A 24,064-nucleotide genomic window follows, 5' to 3' on the forward strand; every position below is an offset into this window, starting at 1 on the left:
TGTTGTTTACAGGATAATAAATACTGTGACTTCAAACTTTAATGTTTACCCATTGGCTATCCACAAAAAAAAAAAAAAAAAAAAAAAAAAAAAACAACAAGATGACTGAGGTGAAGTTCTGGTCACAGTCAAATAAATGGCAGCTTTGCTGCTGACTTCAGTAGGGCCAGATATTTCTAGCTGGAGTGCTGTACAAAGGCTCTAATGCCCCATGGGGATCTCCTTTGAGAAAATTGCTTTCTTAAGTCCTTGAAACTAAGCATGTGCTTTTCTTCTCTGCTGAACCAGACTTGGAGACTGATGAGTTTGACATTTTATAAAAGTTTGAACTGCTAAAATACAACAGGTTTGCTTGTGTGTGAGATTCCTTGGTCCATTTGGAAGCCCCTTCCACCACCTAGAAAGGCCAGCTTTCTGCAGAGCCTCATTTGCTTCAGTGAGCTCTGTGTGAGAAAGCATAGCCAGGGCTAAGCAGTGATGGAGCAAGTAGGGTAATATGACCAACACAAGGAGCAATGCCCCCTTGTCACATGAGAAGAGTGGAAGCACTAACCTGAGGGTGGTGAAGAGGATGCAAATGCAAGCCGTGATGTCTTCAAAGCCTCCAGAGTCCTTCCAGGTGGGTCTCTCACAAGGTGGGTCTCCAGGTGAATCAGACTACAAGGCTGGGACCAGCAGATGTGATTTTAACTCTACAAAAGTGTTAAAGCACAAACCTTTTCTTTGATACTGAGGCATATGGATACTTGGGAGGTGGGGAGTGTGTGTGTGTGTGGGGATAGGAAGAGATACATCTGACCGAAAGTAGGTGTCCGCAATGACTGTGTCAGAGTTAGTCATCTAGGCTCCATCTGCAGTCAATGGGGAGGTTCAGACACCTGTAGGGCATGACTCATCTTATATTGCACATATGGATCAGATCAGATGAACTGCCTCCTGCTAGTTTCTCTCCACTGACTATGAAAGGAGCCCGGTGCAACTTACTATCTGTGCAGGTACTTACCTGTTGGCAAGTAAAGGTAGGGCACATGAAAGCCCTGCCTTTTCTTTGGAAGCTAGCCATTTAAGAAATGTTTAACACGCATGTAGGACCAAATAAACAAAGCTCTGATGTGGTATATTCAAAGTGTAACTTCCCTGCTCTTCTCATGTCTTACAATGCGATCTTCTAGACAAAACTTATCTATCACTTTTCCTAATAGCTCATTTGGATAGTGCCTACTCATTCTCACTCATCAAATTTGGCTTTCTACATAGGGCTTCTGCTGCTCAATACAGTGTGTGTGACAGCAACATATCGCCACACACGATGCTGTGATGCAGACATCTCTTTTTAGTACAGGTCACCTTAGAGGTGGGTACATGGTCCCATTCCCTTAATATCTTAGCCTTAATATGTTTTCCTTTCATGTACAGATGTTACATTCCTCTTCCCTACCTCCTGTCTGACCATCCCTCTTGGCTTAAGAATGACCTAGGAAAAAATAAAGCTTACAGAAGATCTCCTTCGGCTTTTGAGCTATTCCCAGCAGCTCCATCTGACTGCTTTGCCCTCTCTCTATGTATGCAGTTATGAGCCTGTGTGGGAGGCAAGCAAACTCCAGCTGCCTCTGAACTTTGCCTGCTAACTTGTGCCTCCTCTATATGACGCAGAAAGGTTTTCCAGCCCAGTTACTTTCAGCTCATGAAGAGCTTTTTGACTGTCAGTAAACCACACCACAGCCTCTAATTTTGATTGGAGCTTCTGCTAGCTGATGTCAGATACTTAGTGCAAATATTCATTTTTACTATTACATTAAATGAGGTTTTAATCACTGCCATAGGTAATTGTAGGACAAGGGGTCTCTTATGCCTTGGAAATAGTTTTGCGAGGTAATGATTATACACGTGCACTCCAGAAGTCCTGGAGGTGATGAACTGAAGAGGGAAACAGTGGTTTGGAACGAATGGGTCTCTGTATAGCAAACACGCTCAGTGATATTTGGCTTTGATGAGATTACCTGGGTGAGTTTATCTGTGACAGAAGGTGTGGCTCCTGCCTCAGGAAGTTTTGAAATGAAGATTTTCTTTTCATAGATATTCAAGAGTCAGGCAGAAAGGTGCAAAATAAAAATAATCACTTCTCATTCCAGTTACAACTCTACCTAGCTGAGTCTCATTCTTTCTTAATCCTTCAGGTTTTTATCCCTGAGGGTAGATTGCCTTTCAAGTGCAGTAAGAGTAGCCATATTTGTGTTAGGTTTTTCAAAAGAGAACACCTTTGCTTTTTTTCCTCTGACTCCTTCTGTCCAGGTTACCCCTGTCTCTAGTAAATCCTTTTTCCTGGATTTCGTGGGATATCCTCAGTTGTCAGAAATGTGACATGCTGGTCTGCCACCATGTCTGGCCTTCAGGCCTGGGGTGAGATAGATGCGAGTCCTTAAGGCCCTCTCCCCTGGTCAGGTGCAGTTTGCCTCTTTCAGAGAGACATGAAAGCCATGCGGGTGCTTTGGAAATTCCTCACCTATGTCCTTGTTGTTGGCAGGAGAGTCAGAGTGCACATGAAAGTAGGAATGAGATTATAAAATCTAGGCTTGCTTATCAGCCCTCCTGGCCAATTACTGACCTATATCTGAACTGAAAAGGGAGTATCCTGGGAAGGCAAGGATCCTCTTGGCCTCCAGAGCCATGGTGCAGTGCAAGGGCCACAGCAGTGCAGAGGCTCATCCCTGGGCAGTGAACACCATGCCATGCTTGAGAGGGGTCCAGCTCAGCTCAACACCACACAAGCTGCCAAAAAGGGAAAGGCAGAGAGCTTGAGTAGATGCCAGTTGTAGCTACAAGGACACAAAGTCATTCAGACTGGCCTTTTTTCTTCTACATCTGTCTTCCTGTTCCTGAGCCTTAATTTGGCATGAGGTGGTCCATCTAGCAATCCCACTTTCTTAGACCCCATACACAAACTTTTTTTTTTTTTATAATTAAAATCTGTCATTTTTCCTAGGTATCCTGAATAAATGATTTTGTCTTGCCCTTTTTCATATTTTCAACATTCAGACAAAATCTCCTCTTCTGAGCTTCCTCTCCTCTGAGCACCTCTCCTCTGTCTTTGCAACCATGCACTTGTTCCCTTTGCTCCACAGCAGGCTTTATCTTTCCATTTTTGCCTCTTACATATTGACACTTAGAGCCTGCCTAGGTTTTGCATGCTTTCCTATCCTGAGGCAGCCTGTTGGTGAAGGAAGGGCTGTGCCACAGCCTACCTTGTTCTTGTCAGCGTCTTTTATCTTCCCACTTCAGTCACTTCTGTGTCACTGCTTTGCATTCACTTATTTTAGCTGTTTTTAGCTGAGGTTGCTTTCTTCATTAGTACAAAGATGATTTAGTTCTGTTGAAGCCTGGCGGTGATACTACTCAATTGCAGCATATATTTTTAATCTAGATTCAGTTTCTGTGCTTTATGGCACCAGAGAGAGCTGAGTTTTGTGTCTGAGGTGCCACTAGAAGATATGTATTATTTCCTGACTGTTGATGATTGTGGTGAATTATCCCAGTTCTGTTTTAGAGACATTGCCTAGAGAGTTTTTATCATTTATGTATAAAGTTACCAAACCCAAACCAAAACTATACAGGCAGCCTGATCAAGGGGAGACTATTGAAAAGTCTTTCTTGCTTCAGCTACAAGAAACATCCTGCTTGCAGGCTCTCAAACTAATGAGAGATTTCAACCACATGGATGTCTTTTGGGAAAGCAATACAGCAGCCAGTAAGCAATCCAGGAGACTCCTGGCATGTGTCAATGATAACTTCTTGGTCCAGGTATAAGATAAACCAACAAGAGGAGAAAAATTATTGGACCTGGTGCTCACCAATGCAGATGAACTTATTAAAAAGGTGAAGATTGGAGGCAGTCTGGACTGCAGAGACTATGCCCTGGTTGAGTTTGTGAAATACGTGCCTGGTAAAGAGCCAAGTCAGGACCCTGAACTTCCAAAGAGTGAACTTCTAGCTGTTTAAAGAATTACTAGGTGATATCTTCAGGAAAACTCTTGTTAGGGATGGAGGAACTGATCAGAGCTGGGAACTCTTTAAGGACATTTAGAGATCAAAAGTTCTCCATCCCCATGTGTAAGAAATCAAGCAGGGAAGGCAACCAGAATGGTTGAGCGTGGACTTGCTTGTCAAACTGAAGAACAAGAAGGAAATTCATAGGCATTGAAAGCAGGGACACGTGGCCTGGGAAGAATACAGGGATGCTGTCCAGATGTGCAGGAATGGGACCAGGAATGCCATGCACAGGTGGAACTGAGCTTGGAGAGGGATACAAAGAATAACAAGGAGGGATTCTATAGGTACATTGCTCAGAAAAGGAAGGCCAAGGAGAGTGTGCCCCCTCTGATGGATGAGAAGGGAGAACTGGTAACAACAGACATGGAGAAGGCTGAGGTACTCATCAATTTCTTTGCTGCATTCTTCACTGTCGGTCAGGCTTCCCAAATCTTTTGTTTTAGAGACAACCCATAGATGGAGCTTGGGGGAGAAAAGTCTCTCCCACTGTAAATGAAGAGCAGGCTTGAGACCACCTAATGAAACTGAACAGGTACAAGTCTATGGGGCCTGATGTCATGAATCCAAAGGTCCTGAAGAAACTGGCTGATGTAGTTGCCCAGCCTCTCTCCATCATATTTGAAAAGCCCTGGCAGCCAGCTGAAGTCCGTAATGACTGGAAAAAGGGAAACATCACTCCTATTTTAAAAAAGGGTAGAAAGCAGAACCCGGGGAACTACATGTTGGTGAGCCTCACCTCTGTGCCTGGGAATATCATGGAGAAGATCTGCCTGAAAACACTGTCAAGGTACATGCAGGACAAGGAGGTCCCATCCATCACCAGAGTCTTTGATACCCAGTAACCGAGGGACCCCATGAATTGTAGTGTTCCTGGCTTTGAGAAGAACAGGCCAGGAATCATGATGCTGATAAAAACACTTTGAAACAAGGCTGAATGAACATAACACTGCAGGCTGAGCAAACCAGCATTTTTTCGGAGAGTTTACATTACAGTGTTAATATGAAGATAAGAGTAAATTTGTTCCTAGTTAACTAAGAGTCCAGTTAAAACTGGACTCCAGACAGATATGGTGAAATAAAACCTGAAGAAATCTGCATATTTCCTATATACAGGATCTTCATGGTCTTCTTTAATCCCCTGCTCACTTGATTTTGAGGCAGCTTTACGCTGGGAGTGTTCTACTGCACTGTATTGCAGTGAAGTGCTAGGGATTTGGAGGCTGTCTCTGGGCAGTTTTCGAGGCTTCACAGACTGTTTTACAAGTGGACCCATGTAACTTGTACAGTGCACCAGTTTTCTAGGAGAAATATGACACTCACATGCTGCCTGCAGCTCCAGGCAGGGTGGTTCTGCTGTCCTGAGCTCTCCAGATCTTCTCCAGTGTTCATTGCTTGAAGAATGCTTCTCCCTGCCCAGCAGCCCATGAGTTGAAAAAAAATCATCACCAATTGGCAGAAAACAGAAATATATATATATATATACACACACACACACATATTTCCTAGCTGCTCTGCTCTGAGCTCTACGTAGGAAAGGAGCTTGGCCAGACAAGAGTTTGCTATTCCACTTCATATCATAGTATCTGGATTAACCTGAACTATAAAAGTGCAGTAAAAGGAGGAAGATAATGACTGAATCTGGGAAAAGAAATAACTCTTCTTGGTTACTAAAAAGATCCAAAATTAGCACATGAAATAGGCCTGAAAGAATGATTTGGTTCCCTTCCTGGCAGTGCTCCCTTATGAAACAACCTCTCACAATCCTCTTGTGGAGAGAGTGACCTCACGTGGGCCCAATCCTGCTCCTGATTGCAGCAGTTGCGGTCTTGCTGCTGACCAGCAGCAAGAACATGGTAAACCCCCAGGAAAGCATGCACAGATGACCAGACAAAGCTTGCAGAGCACAACATGCTTAAATTTTGCTACTGAATGATGTTCATTACAAAACTAGAATATTGCCTAGATTCCTGTGTGATTCTTCCATATGGGCTTCCTTTTTCATATGCCCACTGCTGAGGAAGATAAAAGATCTAGGAGGGAACCTAAGAAGCAGGAGAAATTATTCTGACATGAAGACAACTGTTTAGAGTCTGTGTTGAATCAAAGCTCTTCTGTGATGTATTTCTGCACAAAGATCTTGGTTTGAGTTTGAGCTGTCCATTAATTCATCACGACTTGCCCACAATGTCGTGAGTGAAGAACTCTTGAATGGTATGGCTCCAACAAGTAGAGTGGTACAATATCAGAGAGAAATGTAAACTATTTCCCTACTGGAAACCCCTATCTGGTAGCCTGATCAAGTCCCACTGAACCAATTTTTCCTAAATTGAGCAAGGGTAAGCTGTTGAACAAGAGGAACAAAGTGGGAATGACTAACATTTCAGAGTGTGCAGAAGTGAGATCATTCTCCCCACGAGGATGTATTTTGTTATGTGTTTTCTCAATGGGAAAATAGAAGTAAAAGTATTTTTTTTTTCAAGCAAATCAAGAAGCAAATTGTGATGACATTTCCTCATTTTCTGTTTCCTCAAAGAAAATCATAGTCAGTCTGATTATTCACTCTGAGACATGTCCTTAGTTTTCTTTGCATTCTAGGAAGAAAAATAAATAAGCAAATAAATAAATAAGATGTATAAAAATATATACATATACATTTACACTTATACATGTACACATATATATAGTTCATGTTTGTTGACCAGTACCCGCTGTCCCCTCACCTTGATTCAGAGCATTTTTGTTTCAATGAGGGAACTGATCACAGCAATAATTGGATCTTGTAAACCTAAGCCAGGGTAAATCCCCATTTTTTCACTAGTCCAGGAGTAAATATATATATATATATATACATATATATATAATATGTTTTTGTAGAAAGCTATGTCATTTGGAAGTGATTTCAGCTTTACAGAGAAAATATGTTCTAATTTCAGAATGATTTTTTTTTTTCAGATCACTAAATGATATAAATATGATGCTTTAGTTGCTCCAGTCACTTTCCTTCTGTTGAACACTAGAGCTCTATTTCATCTGCTTTTGCCTTTTATTTGACTCAGAGAGGAAAAAAAAATAAAGGCACAATAGGGCAGACTGGTTTGCCGATCATAATAATGAACGAACCCTCCTAAGAGCAGGATTTAGTCCAGTGAGTATGCATAGTAATGTTGTCAGCTTTAAAGAATCTTCCTTCTGAGATGGCAGTGCTTGTTTTCTTCTGTAGCTGGGAAGGTTTATGTGCTATGTGTTTCACAGAAGATGCAAGTCCCAGAAGTTCTGGAGCAATATGCCTGACTGGAGGAAGTCCAGGAAGGACAGAACCAACATTTTTCACATTCATTAGGCTTTGGCAAACTGTTGCTTTCACCATGCTGTTTGTCATTTCGGAGAACTGGAATAAGAACCCACATATTGAGATTTTTCCTGTGTGAGTTGTGTGTCTATAAAATATGGTTGATTTGGAATTATAGCTGCTGGCCTCCCATAGTTCAGTTATATTTCTCATTTTATTTCATTATATTTCTCATTTGTGAATAATCATGAGTTTGATATGAACAAATCAATGCAAATTCTTGATATTAGCCAAATCTCTCAGCATTTGAAATGTCATGTGGTAAAACCTCATGTGTAACCCCAAACATGATGCTGCTACTAAACTTGAAAATATTATGGCAACAAAATTTTTGACTTTTCAATGTGAAAAAGATTTTTTTTTAAACCATAATTTTTATGATTAAAGAGGAAACTAGAATCTTTTATTTATTTCTTAATCTGAATTCTTCTGCAGGTGAGAAAAAGATTTTTATCATAGCTTTGGATTTTACTACCTTCCTCCCTCTTCTTATTCTTAGGAGCTACTCCTAAAAGTGATATTTTCCTCAAGAATTACATTTATTTTTTTAAGGAAACTGGAGAAGGAGCAGAGAAGGCAGTTGAGAAGGCAGTTACAGCTGCTGCTGGAGACAAGGACCTGGTCCTCAAACACTTTTGCACACAATTAACTTGATGTATCTAAGTAGCCACATCAAATGTTCTCATAAAGTTTTTCATATGAACAAGTGTTTGCAGGCTCTGTATCTAAATCATTGTTTTGATTCTGAGTTCTCTCATGTTTTCCCATCTGTAAAGCAGTGACATTGCAGAGGTCATTTGGTAAATCCTTTGAAATCAATTAATTTAGAGCAGTAAATGTGAATGTGTTTTCATTTTTTATTTTATTTATTGATGTCAGAGAAGGAATGTTGACCAAAAAATTGATGTTTTCCACTTCCCACAAGAAGAAAATAATTAAGTAGAAAAGTTGAGAGATTAACCCAGGAAAAGAAAAAATACTTCTTATAAAGGAATAATTACACAAAAATGATCATTGAATGAAAGAAAAGAAGACTCTGAAGAAGCAGTGTCAAATGCAATTAAAGCAGGAGGAAAGTGTTAAATAACTTCACTGTTAGCAGGGGAACTTGTTTAATGTGATGTCCAGATGGCTGCATGCTTCTTCTCTTCCCCTCCAATATGCTGAATGTTCATTGTACTTTTAGACACCTTTTCTGGTTGATTCTCCTGCCAGATTCTCAATTTTCCTCTTGTAAATCAGGAACAGTTCTGCTGATGCAAACGGATTCACACTTCTGTGAAGCAGTCAAGCCCTGTATATTTTGCTTTGACTTGGCCACACAAAAGTCAACAGGAAAAGTGCCACTGCCACCAAAGGAGCCAGGCTTTCATCCCAGATTTTATGTCTTCTTTAAATTTCTGCTTTATACTCCATGGCAAACATGTAATCTGTATGTTTCACAAATTGCTGCTGATTATATATTTTATACCAGATTGCTATCCAGGACACTCCACCACTTAATCTGCTCAAGAAACAGTTTTGGGTTCAGTGCCCTGTATTTTATATGTTTGATATATTTTGATATCAATGACCTTACGTTAGTGGTGTGGTAAGACAGGTCATCTGGCAGCCCACTGGGATTCCTCTCCACTATTTGAGAATGGTTTGAAAATGTTGGAATGGTAAAAAAAAAAAAAAAAAAAAAAAAAAAAAAGGGTTTTGTTTTCCTTTTGAAAGCATTTTTTAAAATGTCATGAGACACTATTACACTATTTCATTTTAGCATGCTGTTCATTAAACTAATGGTTTGGGCTCAATAACACAGCCAATTCATGTATGTTTAGCCATCTGTGAAGGTTTCTCATAAATTAAAAGATGCAATGCTGTAAAATGATACTGCAGTGGTTACACTGGTTTATTTTCCTCCTTTTTTTTTTTTTTTTTCCCTACTTATAATGCACTTATGATAGTAAGTGCTTATAGTGCCACCGTCTGGTTGAGATGGCTACCGTCTTCACTTCCAGACCGACTGTCTTTAAATGAACATTTTGTTATTACTAAAACACAAGTCAGTCCTATGAGATTGCTAACACCCCTTTCTCTTGCATCTGAGTTATTGAGAGGAGTAATTTGAAGAGAGCAACTAAATTGACCGGCACTGTAGAGGTATGCATAACTGATCTATATGGGGTATGAATAACTTCATTTATGCACTTTGTAAACTATGAATATTAACCTATGTTAATATTTTAAAGGTAACATTTAAGATAGACTTCTCAATTTTTAAATTGTGCATGTGTTTTATATTTATTTAATATCAGATTATTCCGTATGTACTTATGCTTTCCAAAAATGTCTATTTTTCTCTTTGCTTTGCTGATTCAGTCAAGCTGCAAAGTCAGATTATATAGTACAGCTGATTTTTCCTTTCTGATTTTTGTTTTTCTACAATCTAATCCTTCAGTTGTAAATGCCACATTAGCAATCATAATAGGCTCCAGTATGCAAAATAAGCATATCATGGCTATGACACCCACCCTGCCTCCCTTCAGTCAACTACTTGCCAGACACAAAAGCCCTGGGACAAACAGAGCAGGTAGCCCTCACTGCAAGTAAATGTCCTAGGGGGCTGGGCTGTTTGTTAATTCCCCTGATTTCTTCTGTGTGTTTGCTGTGCCATGGGTAGTGCAGCTGTGTGTATGTATTTGCAATTGACAAAAACACTGTTTTTGCTACTGTGCTGCCCAGTGTTTCAGACAGCTTTGTTCCAGTGTGCTGGCCTCAGGTTTCAGTCTCAGGGCTGCACTTCAGGACTCTTCCCTGGCTGACCACAGACATTAACACGATTTCTGTTAGATGTCTGAAGCTGCTCAGAGTCCCTCCAGCAGCTGAGGCTGGTTGCTCCACAGCGCCTGGGGGAACCGTGGGGTACAAAACAATGGACACCCACCTGTGCCCTTGTGGCCAAGCATCAAACCACTTCCTTCCTTCTAGGAGGGCCTCAAGGAGGCAGCAAACACAGCAGTAGAGCCGTGCTTGCTCAAGAGATGGACCCCATGCAGTCTGTTGCTTTGACCCCCTTTCCTTTTTGGTGCCTTCCATGCAGGGTCCTGCTGGAGAACTCCATTTCTTGTACACCAAAGGTTGGCTGTGCAATGCTGCCTCTCCCAGAGCTGAAAAGACCAATTATATGCTGCTTGCTGCTGCTTGAATCTCCAGTCCATGGCATAAAGCACAGGCTCATATGACAGTCACTGGAGGACACAATAGTAAAAATGGGTAAGGAACCTCCCTTGTTCTTTTATGGGTTTCTTCTCAGCAGCTACACTGTGCAGGTGCCACAAGCAATTAACGATTTTATAGGACACTTGAGTTGAACATTTGCAGAGGGGGAGATTTGAGTAATCTCCTGGCCCCAAGGAGTTGTTTCATTTTTAATTGTGCGTTTTAGGGTCTATTGGGCTCTGATATTTCAAGTTCTGTGGAAACAGCCAGCACACTGCTATCATTGTGCTCTCCTGTTCAGGGTTTGTGGCTGAATTACCTCATGATAGGCCATTTAGGTCTTTTGGCCTCCTTCTTGGCCTCATATTTCAACACAGCACGTGAAAGAGATGAAGAATGAGCTAAAATTCCCTTCCAACTGTTGCAGAGCTATGAAATATTTTATTTTTCATTCCATATGTTTTTTAGCAACCTTTGGCTTCATTAAAACGATGAGAGTTAGGTGAAGACGACACAGACAGAGGGAGTTTCCCCTCTGATGTCAGGGGTTTGACATATTTACCCTCACCTAAAAGACGGTGTTTGCTTCTGTTTTCTGCAAACAAAGGGAAGGCTCCTTCTCCAGCATTTCTCTCCTCTGTGCAAACATTAATTTGTGAAGCATAGCCCACACGATTCCTTGAAAAGAGAATGCATCATGACATTTCCCTAACTGTACAAAAGCCTTTACATTTCTAAATGTCACTCAGCTATTCATTACAGTAATATTTTCCCAATGCCTGAGCAGGGCCCCATCAGCACTGGCTGTGTGTGTTGCAATTGTCCCCTGCTTCGCCAGCCCCATTGAGATCCAGCTGAGAGCTGTTGAGTGTCAGGGCTGGAGGGGCACCACTCATAGCACTCAAAATCTGTCAGAGCTGGCACCATGGCGGTTTATGGATGCTTATCAGCCGTGGCCTCTTCAGCTCTTAAGGAGGTGTTGGGGTGCCAGAGATTGACTGGAGAAAGTTCTCCAGAGGAGAGATGGAGGAGGAAATGGAATGCCATGAAATGGAAAGCTCCGTAAAACACTTCAGTGCAAAAACAAACAAACAAACAAGCAAACAACAACCTTTTCCCATCCAAATATAATCCTTTCCCAGACAGTTCTTAAAAATGGAAGAGGTAGTGCCCTCTCAGACACACGCAGAAAATGGGGAGTTGCTTGCCATTCCCACAGGCAGGAGCATTGCCAGCTTCGGTGCAGCAGCACCTTGAAGAGAGGAGGCAGGTCACTGCACCACGGAGAAAGTGGCAGCAGTTTCTGTAGGCTTCACTGAAAATAGGAGATAGCAGAAATGGTTGAACATACCAAACATCCCACAGAGTGGTGTTTATTCTCTAACACCAGGGCAGGCCCTGAGTTGGCTACAGTCTGGGAGCCATGCAAGTCCTTGAAAGCAAACTTTGTTGTCACTCAGCATTCGGGCAAATTTGGTGTCCGCCTGTGGGTGATCCAGCTCAGAGCTTCCTAGCGTCGTTTTGCGATCATGTGAATCTGCTGGCACAACTGCTCCTTGACAAAGAAACCTTCACCCCTACAAAATTTGAATATTAGCTCTTGGTCTTGAATGGAAGAACACAATTCCCATGGAAACATTGATAAACATCATGAAAAGGGGCACAAGGTGGAGTGAAATGAAATGGCTGAATTTGTCTTGTGACAATTTCATCAAATTACATCTCACTTCCAGGCTCTTTGAGTTATAAAGTGTATGCTGTGTGGACACTGCAGTGCAGACCAGGAGGAGACAAAGGTAGGGCATGGAGCAGGAAGCGCTCTGACACCCTGAGTGCTGTAGGGTTGAAGGGTGAAGGAGTCAGCTGGTAAATGCTGCCAAGCACACCAGAAAATAGGCAGAGAAGCATATGAGACATGAGACATTGAGATCTCATTCCACACCTAAGGTCTGTAAGTCCAGGGATCATCACAGAGCATGTGAGGAAGAGCAAACTTAATATGGAGAAAAGGAATATTACCACAAGAAGCACTTATAGCAGAAGACACAATTACTGGGTGGTCAATACAAACTCTAGCCTGCTCTCTGTAGAGCAAGTCAGACCAGAAATACAAGAGAAGGTGGCTGTATTTAGCTGGAAAACTTTCTTACATGCTGTCATCTGGAACTGCTTGAAAGCAAAGTACATAAAGATGAAGAAAGGATGAGACTTTGCTTCTGTTGGGTAATTAAAAGGGAAAGAAATCTCAGTACCATAAAGAAGAATGAGATAAATCATGTCACAAAGAAATTTGTTGCTGTGGTAGTCTTCCCCTTTCATAAAAAAGAAGCTAATATGGCTAGGATCAACTACAATTAGAGTTTAACTCCACAGAGAAAACACAAATACAAAAACTACAGCAATCATAGAGGAAGAGTGGAGGAAGAGATAAAGGAGAACACAGGAACAAGATGTGGGCAATTTGTAACTTAGACTCACATTCAAAAAGATTTAGAGAGCCTGTATCCTCCCAAAGGAGCATTGTCATGTCATTAAAACCTTTAATATTGTCTTGACAACTCTTCTGTTCTTTGCATGTAGCTGACTGATAAGGCAATATTCTTAACTTTAGCATGTTTGTCTTTTATTCCTCAGAAGTACTGCAGTTGATCTTACTCTAAGAAAAGAAAAGGGAGGAATAAAAAATTCCTAGATCTCCTGAGATATTTTTTTTTTTTAAGAGTGGAGCCAGGAGGGCTAACAAAGCATTAAAGGAGCCTACAACATCTCTCCCTGCCCCTCCACCCCTTCCCCACTTGACTGCTGGAAAATATTTCTTCAGATTTGCTGTGTACCTTTGCTGCAAAACCTGACTGCACGTCTGTGGGTTCGTAGATTATCTGCACCGTGACAGCCAGACTGTGAAACCTTTGCTTGTGACTGCAGGTCTGGCAGTCTGCTGGCTTCAGTGGGGCTGCTGCCGCGGGATGCTGTTTTTCAGCGTGAGTAATGGTGTCATGATCTGGCCCATAAATTCTGGGTAATTTGTAAAGTGCCTGTCACAAAGTTATCTAAATAGCAATGGCACATTGAAAACTGTTCTGAGCTGTTGCAGAGAGTAGTCTTCTCAGTTTGTCTTTCCAGTACAACTTTGTTCTTACATAGTTTGGTATGTTCCTTTCCAACCTCATTTAAGAGCATCTGAATTCTGTTCATATTGTGGTAAACCAGATACCAGCAAAACACAATTGCTGAAGGCATTTTGATCCTTAATATAGTCAATAAACATACTTGAATGGGACTTCAGAATAGGTATTAGGGCAACAATTACCTCCCTTCTTCTTTTGTGGTTTCTGAATGAATTAATTTTGTCTCTCTTTGGGCTTTCCTTTGTATGTTTTTGTTTTGTTTTGTTTTGTTTGTTTGTTTGTTTTTCCTAGAGTTTCAAGAGACTGATTCTCACTGGCACAATTCCATGGAAGTCAGATTTCTAAGCTGCAAGTGTCGTTGCTGTTCCTGGTTGTGCCTATGGTGTCTGTGGTTGTACAGACTTAACAGAAAGTGCTTCATTCCTCACTTCCCAGTATTCCATCCACATGAGAGAACTGATGGCAGAAATCTTCTTGTGCTCCCCTGGGCTGGTGAGTACATGTGGGGAATTACTCACGTCAAGTAAATGATGGCACTCATGTGAACGGTGCACATGGAATATTCTTTGAAATTATTTTGTGATCAAAGCAGAGAGAGGAAATAAAAATGAATGTATTTGCTGAATACTGCATAAATTAAATGTGAGGGTACTGCAAATAAAAGGCAGAATGTTCTTTGAAAAAGGCTGTGTTCACTTCATATTCATAACAAAATATCTTCTGTTGTTCTGTTAACATTCCTTCCTGTTGTTCCTGGTAAAGGAACTAGAGGGTAAAGGAGTCTGATATATGGATTTCTTTTAAATTATTATTATTCTTTTTGGTAAGTGTCTCTTTATAAATAATTGTGTAATGTTTCAACACCTGGGTCAATGCCAAATTTCTTATAGCTGCAGAGGAAGAAATGAAACTTAGAGGGCTGCCAGAACATGAAGCTCTACAGTAGACTGGTGATGTAGGCACCAATGGCACCCCTGGGTGTTCAAATCACCAAAATACTGGCAGAGCATGTGACAAAGTGGTCTGCAAGTTGTTTTTTTGACTGTTCCAAATGCTAAGTGAGAAGCCGGAACAGCACTGGGAAGTAGGACCTTGCTGGACAGTGAATCTTCTCCTTGGCTTTTGTCATGATACAATCACTTTCATAAATTCATCAAGCTTCAGTTCATTTTCAGTTCATTCATCAAGCACACAAACTGTCCTTTCTCCACTGCATACAACAAACAAACAAACAAACAATTATTCTATTCTATTCTATTCTATTCTATTCTATTCTATTCTATTCTATTCTATTCTATTCTATTCTATTCTATTCTATTCTATTCTATTCTATTCTCCCATGTGTCTGGAGACAGGACAAGGGGGAATGGGCTAAAGTTGCGCCAGGGGAGGTTTAGGTTGGATATTAGGAAAAACATCTTTACTGAAAGGGTTGTTAGACATTGGAATGGGCTGCCCAGGGAAGTGGTGGAGTCACCATCCCTGGAGGTCTTCAAAAGATGTTTAGATGTAGAGCTTAGGGATATGGTTTAGTGGAGGACTTGTTAGTGTTAGGTCAGAGGTTGGACTCGGTGATCTTGGAGGTCTCTTCCAACCTAGACAATTCTGTGATTCTGTGAAACAAACAAACCAGCAGGCACAACTTAATTTTCTGCAAAGTATCAGCTGTCTTCTCAGGTGTCATTGCCCTGCATAGCTCACAAGAATCCTTCAGCATGTATCACTTCTCTTTAAGATGCCAAAGTAGTAGCAGAAGGGAGAAGTAAAAATCAATCCAGGCCTGAAACTTTTGATGGTTTAGGCTTTCACCCACAGAGTCACCACCAGTTTGCAACCCTCTGTAATTCACTCAATAAGCTTTCAGAGGACTGGAGATTGAGCTTTCATCTTTATACATCAGATACAGAATTAGCAATAGTTCAGTTATTACTATTCAGTAGGTGTTTATTGTGGAATAAAATACACAGTGGAGCAATAATGCACAGACCTTGGGTCACAATTTCCATCTCTTGTGAAAAAAAAAAAGCCTCTTACAGTTGTGGGAAAATGATTTTGGCAGGTTATGACTGGAAATACAGGTGACACAAAAAATAGTGAATTTCAGATCATATATTCATCATCAGAAAGGGAAATAAAATTTGTTTCTCTTGGTTCACTCTAATATTCTGCCTAAGCATGATAAGGTGCTAGTCTTGTTTTAACTACAACTGGGCAGGCAGCTATTCTTCACAGGAAGTACAGTATTATTTGACATTTCTTAAAATATCCAATGGCAAGTTAGGTGAAGGATGTGATGCTTGACTGTGCATGGATATAAAGTCATGCATTCGCTCAATTGTATGAGTAAAATACAGCAAAAGAAAAAAAAATCATTTATCTTTTTTCATAAAGTACTTTCTGAATTGGTGGGGATTCCCACCTTTTACCATGACCCTGTTCAGTTCTCAATAAACTAGAGAATCCCCACAGTGCCAACACCACGTGCTAAGAATTTTTCTGAACACGCATTTCAGTTACTTGTTCTGACTAATCAGGGAGTTTTCAGATTTTCTAGTGATTTCTCATTTACTTTGCTCCTTTGATTTCAATTAAGTTTCCCTTAAAGGTATACACAAAAACAGCTGCTTCTGCTCTTTATATGCTATATGGATAACATAAAATACTTTGCATGGAGTTGTGTTCTACCTTGCACGGAATGTAATGTAGTACTGTGGGACCATCAACCAGGGTTGTCAGATCTGATGATTTGTGCACAGGTACTTGATTGACAGCAAAATACTCTTGAGGTAGAAATTCAACTGTATTTAAAACTGACTGACGTGTTTGCCTCAAACCACCATGTGGGGCTGCTTTAGTGTGGCAGTAAACTGAAACAAGTAGGATAAGGGAGAGGAGCAAGGTCAGATGGGATGTTTTCACAGATCACCCATCAGAAGGAAATTTGTAATCTTTCACAATAATGTTGCTGATCTTACTATGAATCTGAAAGTCAGGGTCCTCTATGCTAGTTCTGCCAAGCTTCCAGGATCTTGGTGGCATGGAAACTGCATGGAAACTTGGTGGCATGGAAACTGGCTGCCCACAATGGGACAGAACTTGTAGGGAACTGCTGCAGGAGATCTTCCACCGAATTCCCATTTCCTTGCCACCAAGCCCACCAACTCTTTCTCCAAAATCTGTGCTGTGACTCACAAGGAGAGTTTCTTATGATCTGATCAATTTAAAGTAGATTCTTGGTTTCTATGACTACTTAATTTTTTATTCTGGATTGCTCAGATCTGGAATTCTAACCTACAGGAGATTGTGAGAGACATGAGAGAAACACTGTTTACCAAGTCTTTACTTCCAGTTTTGCTACCCCAGCAGTACTGACTCTAACTGTGTCAATTAAATTTAAAGTTGTTATGCTGCCGTCTCACTAAATACAGGCTGATGTTTCAAATTATGCTATCTAAGGCTCATTATCCAAAACTAATATGATTTACAACCCACCTTTTACTTTTAAACTAACTTGCCTTTAATTGCTGTGGTCAGACTATACAAGCATCAGCTGTTCTCAGTAGTTATTTAGTATGTTTGGGGACTGTTAGTGTTAGGTTAGAGGTTGGACTCGATGATCCAGAGGTCTCTTCCAACCTAGAGATTCTGTGATTCTGTGATTCTATGTCTCAAAATTTGGTCATTTTACTCTCTCAAAAGCATTGAACTTCATGGTGTACAAATTTCTTTATACATTTGCAAAACCGTACAGGAAATATGACAAGAGCAATCTTTGTCTCTTTTAATGTGCATTTCCACAGATGGCAGAAATCATAATGTATTCTATTCACAAATACATGAGTAAACTTCTTTCTAAAAATATGGCATATTATCTGCAAACCCTGTGAAGCCTGCCCACTTGTTCTTAATGCTGTTCAAGTGACTTCAAAGAATTAGAGTAATTTTTCAGGACAGACTACATTTAGAAGAGATTTATTAACATCTTGATATTAGACCCTGTTTTTTTTTTTTGTTTTGTTTTTGTTTTTGTTTTTGTTTTTTTTTTTTAGGAAAAGAATGTCAATTGCAATAGATCATGGAGGGACAACTTGCTCTGGAAAATAAGAGTGTGAATATAGTAAACCTTTTTGGTTTGAATCATTCAAATATCTATAAGAACATGTATTTCTTCAATGCTAATACTCAGAAAGCGTTAAATTATACATATATGCTGCCTCTTCAAAGCACAAAACCTGTTTGTAATCTCTAACAATAATCACAATGGAAAATGGATAAGAAGACGTACCATCTGCCCCTTTAAATAAAAAGTGGCAAGTAGCATGTATTATCCCATTTACAAAACTGCACTACAGAGGTGAAAAAATCTGTTCTCTAAGGACACTGAGATGGTTAAAGGCTTGGAACATCTGACATACAAGGAGAGGCTAAGACAGCTGGGACTGTTCAGCCTTCATAAGGGAAAGCTCAGGGGGATCTTATCACCTGTATAAACACCTGATGGAGGCCGAGTAAAGAGGATGAAGTCTGACTCCTTGCAGTGGTGTCCAATGAAGGAGAGGACAAGAGGCAATGGGCACAATCTGACATGCAGGAAATTCAACTTAAACCTAAAAATTTTTTTTTTTTTTTTTTTACTGTTAGGGTGATCTAACACCGGGAAGAATACACTGCCCAGAGAGACTGTGGGATCTCCATGCTTGGAGGTGCTCAAAATCAAATTGGACATAATCCTGAGCAAACTGCTCTGGCTGACCCTGCTTTGACCAGAGCTTTGGGCTAGACAGCCTCCACAAGTGCTTCCCAGAATCACCCATCTAGTGGCTCTGTGCTTCACGTTTTTAAGAGTACCGTGCCTGGAAGTCACAGAGGTTCTTCCAAGTGATTTCTGGAAGCACCACTGCTTCCTTCACTCAGGTACTAGAATTACTTCATCCACTTTTGCAAGGGACTCCTCTTCCTCTATGGTGTCCATTTAAGAGAGGGGAAGGACTTTTTGTTTTTGACTCCTGTTTTTCTTATCCTGTTCCTGCAAGTAGATTCCCAGCACAGAGCTGGGATCTTGTGCACTGTACTGGGACATGTTCTACACTTCAAGTGTTTTGGTCAGACATCAAGTAAACATTCACTACTAAAACTTCACTAACCCTTATTATCTGTCACAGTGAACATACCTGCAGGAAACCATGGCTGACAGGGATCATCAGTCTTAGTGCATACACAGAAGTAGTTTGTTTCTTAATGCCCTTTTCCTCAGGATCCGGTTCATGTGATACATTGGATTCTATGTATTAGGAGTTCAGTGACTTTGCCTCCTCCCCTTCCCCTGCAGTCTAGTCTTCAGCCACTTGAGATCCCAGTCTTTGCTAGAATGCTAAATGACGGGACAGTTATGTGTGCTTGGTATTTTCTGGCCCAGAATTTCCAGTCTCAGAGCAGCTACATTAAGCAGCTAATTCCCTTTTTCTTATTACCACCATCTATTAGTAATTGCGGTCTTCAAGAATGGGAACATTCAGTATTTTCCCTAATGCAACACTCTCATTCAATTCAGATTAGATCCCCCCTCCCCTCCTATTTATTTTAAGGTGCAGGACAGAAGAAAAACATGCAGAAAATAAGAGTCTGTTTGTTTAAGCATGTGGCATATTTTGTGCAGAAATCTTAATTCATGTGGGAGAATTCTTAAAGACTTCTTTGTTATTAAGGTAGAACCTGAACAGTTACCAGACTCTAATCAATCTTGCTCCCTTATACTGCTGCCTTTCCACAGTTAGGTACTGGGGAGACAAGACCTTCTCACTGAAGAAAACAGAAACCTTTCTACTCATTCCACTTGTCAGTAGCATCCTTAGACTGCTTTACAGTGTCTTTTTTTTTTTTTTTTTTTTTTTTAATGCTTTGTTTTGACTTCAGTAAAATATCAAATCAAAATAATTCTGGGGTCTCTAGTCTGCTCTGCAATATTTTTCTCCTTACTTAGTTTAGGGGTGTATGAAACAGGTCTATATGGACTTCTTGAATGATGAAGTTTTGCCCGATGTTGCAGATAGTGGTTTCGTAGATGTATTATGTGCCTAAAAGCCCACCTACCCACTTTGCTTCTGTTTGAAAGCTATTCAAGAACTCCATTCTTCTGATGGTTAGCAATCTCATTCCCTGTTTAAATTTACTCCTGGCCAGTTTATATTTATTTGCTCTTTTGTCAACTCTTTTCTTTGCTTCAGCAGCTCCAATACATCCCTAATTTGTTTGTAGAATGCACTTATGTCTTTCCCTCCCATATTTAAATTTGCTTGACTAAACAAACCAAACTCTTAGGTTCCTTGGGTGAAAAGTCTCTCTGTTTGCCATCTTAGTAGCCATTCTTCGCATCTGTTCTCATTTGAATGTAAGAAGCCACAGTTGTACTGCAATATTTGCAGTACAGAAGATGAGATCTTAATGCAAATATTGGAGCATTAATACTCCACTCTTTCTACTGGCAAGGCCTTCTGCTTGAATTCATCTTTTCCTGAGATGAGTCACAATGTTGCCTTTTGTGAACTTAATACACCTGGGTCTTTCTGCTTTCTCCTCTGTCATTTCCAACTTTGAGCTGCTCAGAGTGAATGCTGTTTCTGTGGGTATTTCTTATATATTTGAGACAACTGGGGAAAAATGGGACTTCTGTTTTCCTCTGTTCTGATACTTTTTTGTAGCCAAGGTGAATTAGGAGACATCTAACATTGAGAAAGCCAAGTGGCATGCAGTTTGAAGCCAACTTGTGAATCCTTTGCTCTTCATAGTCCTTTGGAGATATGGATTAGGTTAGATACTTCAAAACATCTCAGCAAATTATGTGCATATTTTGGATGAAGTACATTAGCGTTCAGTCATTCCAGTGACATTTCCCAAAACCGTTATTTTAAAAGTCTCTTACATATTCTTGGCCACTTTTTTTGTCATGACTTTTTTTTTGGAATGCTTATTCTTAACAATCCAGTGCTTTGGCCTTTAAGTAATGCCTAAAAGTTCATGGTTCTTCCCAGAAGAGCTGCTCTGATCTCAGCACTGCCCTATGTTGACTCCACAGCCCAAACAGGTCCTGTTATTTTTGAAGGTTGTCATAAATCATATGGAGTCTGGATTGGGTGTGACATAGGACTGGAGAGTTCAGGAGCAATGGTGGAAAAAAAAAAAGCTTACCTATCCCATCATAAAATGAGAAGAAAGGTTATCAGTAAGAAAAGTAAGGAAAATAAAACACAGCCTCAGCATAAATATGGATAAATAAATTGCTTAATCTCTTTGCAAATGTGACAGAGGAACACTTCAGACACAGAATCAGTATTCTGTGAGCTGTAGCACAGGCTCAGTATATAATGCCATATAAAATAATCTGATTGATAAGGAACTTCTTAGCAGTTTAATGGTGTAAGAAGTAGTAAAGAAAAAGAATGAACTGAAACAAGAAACAGCATGAGATTGATGTCTAACCTTGGAAGTGCTAAAAGTCTTCTACAGTTGCCAAATCTTCTAGTTAGCCAAGACAAGATGTAAACTAGATGTCACACAACTCAATTGAGTGTGGCTGTATAAATGACTGTAATGACCATGTAAAGTAGCACACAAAGGGCACATGCTGCATAGCTTCAATGCTGTATAGTGGATGGTGCCCGTGCTGTACAGTAGAGCTAGTTTTCATGATTTCCACCTCAGCACACTGGCTGCATCTTCTCTGTAGCAGCTCTGGAGGAATCATTCAGGGATTCCCATGATGTGCAGAATAACAGTTCTGAGAAGTGGAGCTGTAGCAGGGATGAGTCATGAAGCTCTTCTCTGACAGCCAGGAATGGGGAAAAATATCTTCTGAAGAGAGGGGGAAGGGGTAGTTTGTGCATGTTCTTCCAGGTTTCGTTCTCTCCTCAATCCAGCAGCATGTGGTCTGAAAGACCTGCAGAACAGGAACTGAAGAGTTGCGTTTTTTATTTGTTCATTGTGTTGGATATTTTCTGAAATAGAGTACTGTCATGGCAGTAAAGTCATCAGCACTGACTGGGGAAAAGAATCAGATATATATGCTGTATGTGTAGGACTCATGGACATATTAAAAGTTATTCTCAGTTCAGCTTCAAGAATTTGAACACTGTAACTTAAAGACATTAGAAAACATCTTTTGTTTATGCAAATTTTGACTGTCCATACAGCTGATAGGTTTGGTTTTAGTTTATTCTTTCAGAAGTATCACTGCAGCATGCGTTTAAATTACAGAAAATGCAGTTCAGAAATGAAAAAATGAAAAGAGTATTTGCTGGTTTTAACAGGCAAGTAAGCATGGTAAGCATGCCCTGCTTACAATGGAACTGAAGCTTAATTCAGGCCTTGCCAAACCAGTAGCAGAAGGCATCTCACAGACCCAAGACACTCAGAAAAAGTGGAGTCAAAGTTCATCTTTCATTTTACCAATGTGTTTCTTGCTCTGGTCTTAAGAACATGCCCCAGTGTAAATCTATGTGACCCATGATCAAATAAGCCAGAGAAAATGGACCCAGGAGTTGGACTCAGTGATCCTTGTGGGTCCCTTCCAACTCAGGATATTTTGTGATTCTGTATCTTGGCAGGGCAGGGGTTTCAGTAGTTCTCATCATCCTTCAGCTCATAAGTACTTATCATGTAAATGGTCTCAGTTTGACCAAAACATAGCCTGGAAACTTCTCTCAGAGACCTGTTCCATTACACGTATTGTTCCTGTGGCAGTGCAGTGTAATAGTGTGACAGCAGATACGCTGGTATTTGGTAAATAAGGTGGATGAGAGCTGCAGCAGGGATTTAATGAAGCTCCTGGAATGGTGCTAAATCTGAATCTGTCCAATTTTTTAGTCAGGGTGTTATCCACTTAAGACTAGAAGGAAGCTAAAAAAAGGCACAAATTCCTCAAGGAATGACAACAAGGTTTGATTTGGTTCATCATTAAAATAACTACTCCAACCAGTCCCTGTCTTGAAGACACATGGGAAGGGTCTTTCCAAGCCAACAATATTCCTGTGTTAAAAAACAAGGGGGGGAAAAATACACCACACAATTCCACAAGTAACTTGACTGTATTTGACTTGCCATTCTGTTTCTCAAGACCCACTCAGCAAAGCCCTTCAGTACATGTTAAAATCCATCCCTCTTGACTTACAGCATGTGCTCAAAGGCTGTCCTTAATTCGAGCCAGGGACTGGTGCTGTCTGCACTTTCAGCATGATCACATCCATGAGCCAAGAAGCCAAAGGAGAGGAGAGTGCAGTCAGAGGGACAGGGATTGTTTTCTGGAGGGCTTACTGCAGTCACCTCCGTGTCAGTTGTGCGTGTTGTTTTTATCCTTCGAATCAACAAACACCGGCAGCCAAAGAAGAAAGAAGCCGAGCAGTGAAACACAGTGTGTGGCTCTGGCCCTTCCTGGAGAGGGGAGCAGCAGCCGGCCAGAGCCATGCGAACAAATGAGCTATTTGTGGGGCCGTGCGATCCCAAATGGGAGACGTGTCACACTGCAGATCTGTGGGACTTGGCAGGCGCGTGCGAGACAGGAGCTGCGGGGCCTCCTGGGCTTTCCACCACCCTTCAGATCCCTGGCTGTCACATTAATCCTGGTTTAAATCCAACCTCCCCTTTTCCAGTGATTGACTCCTACATCTTTTTTTCATCTCCCGGAGCAGCCAAGCAGCATCCTGTGCAGCTGAAAGCTATTCAGCTCCAGGATCGGCCTACCAAGCACAAACTGCAAGAGAAGCTCATGGCCTTTGGTGGTGGTGATGGCCAAATATGTGTGTAATGTGCTTAGTCTTCACTAGCCCACACAGCGAGAGTCCCTGCGCCTCTCCTGAACTTGGGCGTAACGTTTTCCCTCCGCCATCGGGCAGGCCAGCTCTAGACTAATATTTTCTATAGAGTTAATTATGACAGGACAAGTGCTGTACCCCGGTGGAAATTTGCCATTTGAAAAATTGCCTAAAAATATATCCTACAGTAAATGTTTCTCTGCGTGATTAAGTGTGCATGTGGACTGTGCTGCGCAGAGGGTTTCCCAAAAACAAATGTCTCAACTAAGTCTTTTGGCAAGGCCTCCTTGTTTTTTTAGCAGTTTATCAGCTTTTGCGTTATTTACTAATGGCAGGAATTACTCTGTAATTCATTTTTTTACTGAAAATCCCTAAAGTCTGCAAAGACGGGAACTGCAAAGGTGAAAAGGGAAGGATGGGGAGAAGCACAGAGTTTCATTCTTGGGAATAAAAATGCCCTCAGGGTTCAGATATGTTCTTCGAACTATGAAACTTGTGGTCAGCTCCTTGTTTTGCCTCAGCCTTCACAT

The 24,064-nt window shown here is 40.9% G+C and overlaps 1 long non-coding RNA gene across 2 annotated transcripts; it reads left to right on the top strand.

Annotated features, from left to right (window-relative positions):
- The first annotated feature begins 365 nt into the window (after positions 1-365).
- LOC137859216 (uncharacterized) lies at positions 366-22,031 on the top strand. Of its 2 annotated transcripts, XR_011098195.1 has the most exons (5): positions 366-619; positions 10,485-10,657; positions 13,324-13,584; positions 14,023-14,223; positions 17,781-22,031. It is a non-coding gene; the product is annotated as an uncharacterized lncRNA (long non-coding RNA). The 2 variants fall into 2 exon arrangements; XR_011098194.1 differs by having other exon boundaries at positions 13,324-14,223.
- The last annotated feature ends 2,033 nt before the right edge of the window (positions 22,032-24,064 follow it).

This window comes from Anas acuta, chromosome 1 (genome assembly GCF_963932015.1).
Source record: "Anas acuta chromosome 1, bAnaAcu1.1, whole genome shotgun sequence".
NCBI classification, from domain to species: domain Eukaryota; kingdom Metazoa; phylum Chordata; class Aves; order Anseriformes; family Anatidae; genus Anas; species Anas acuta.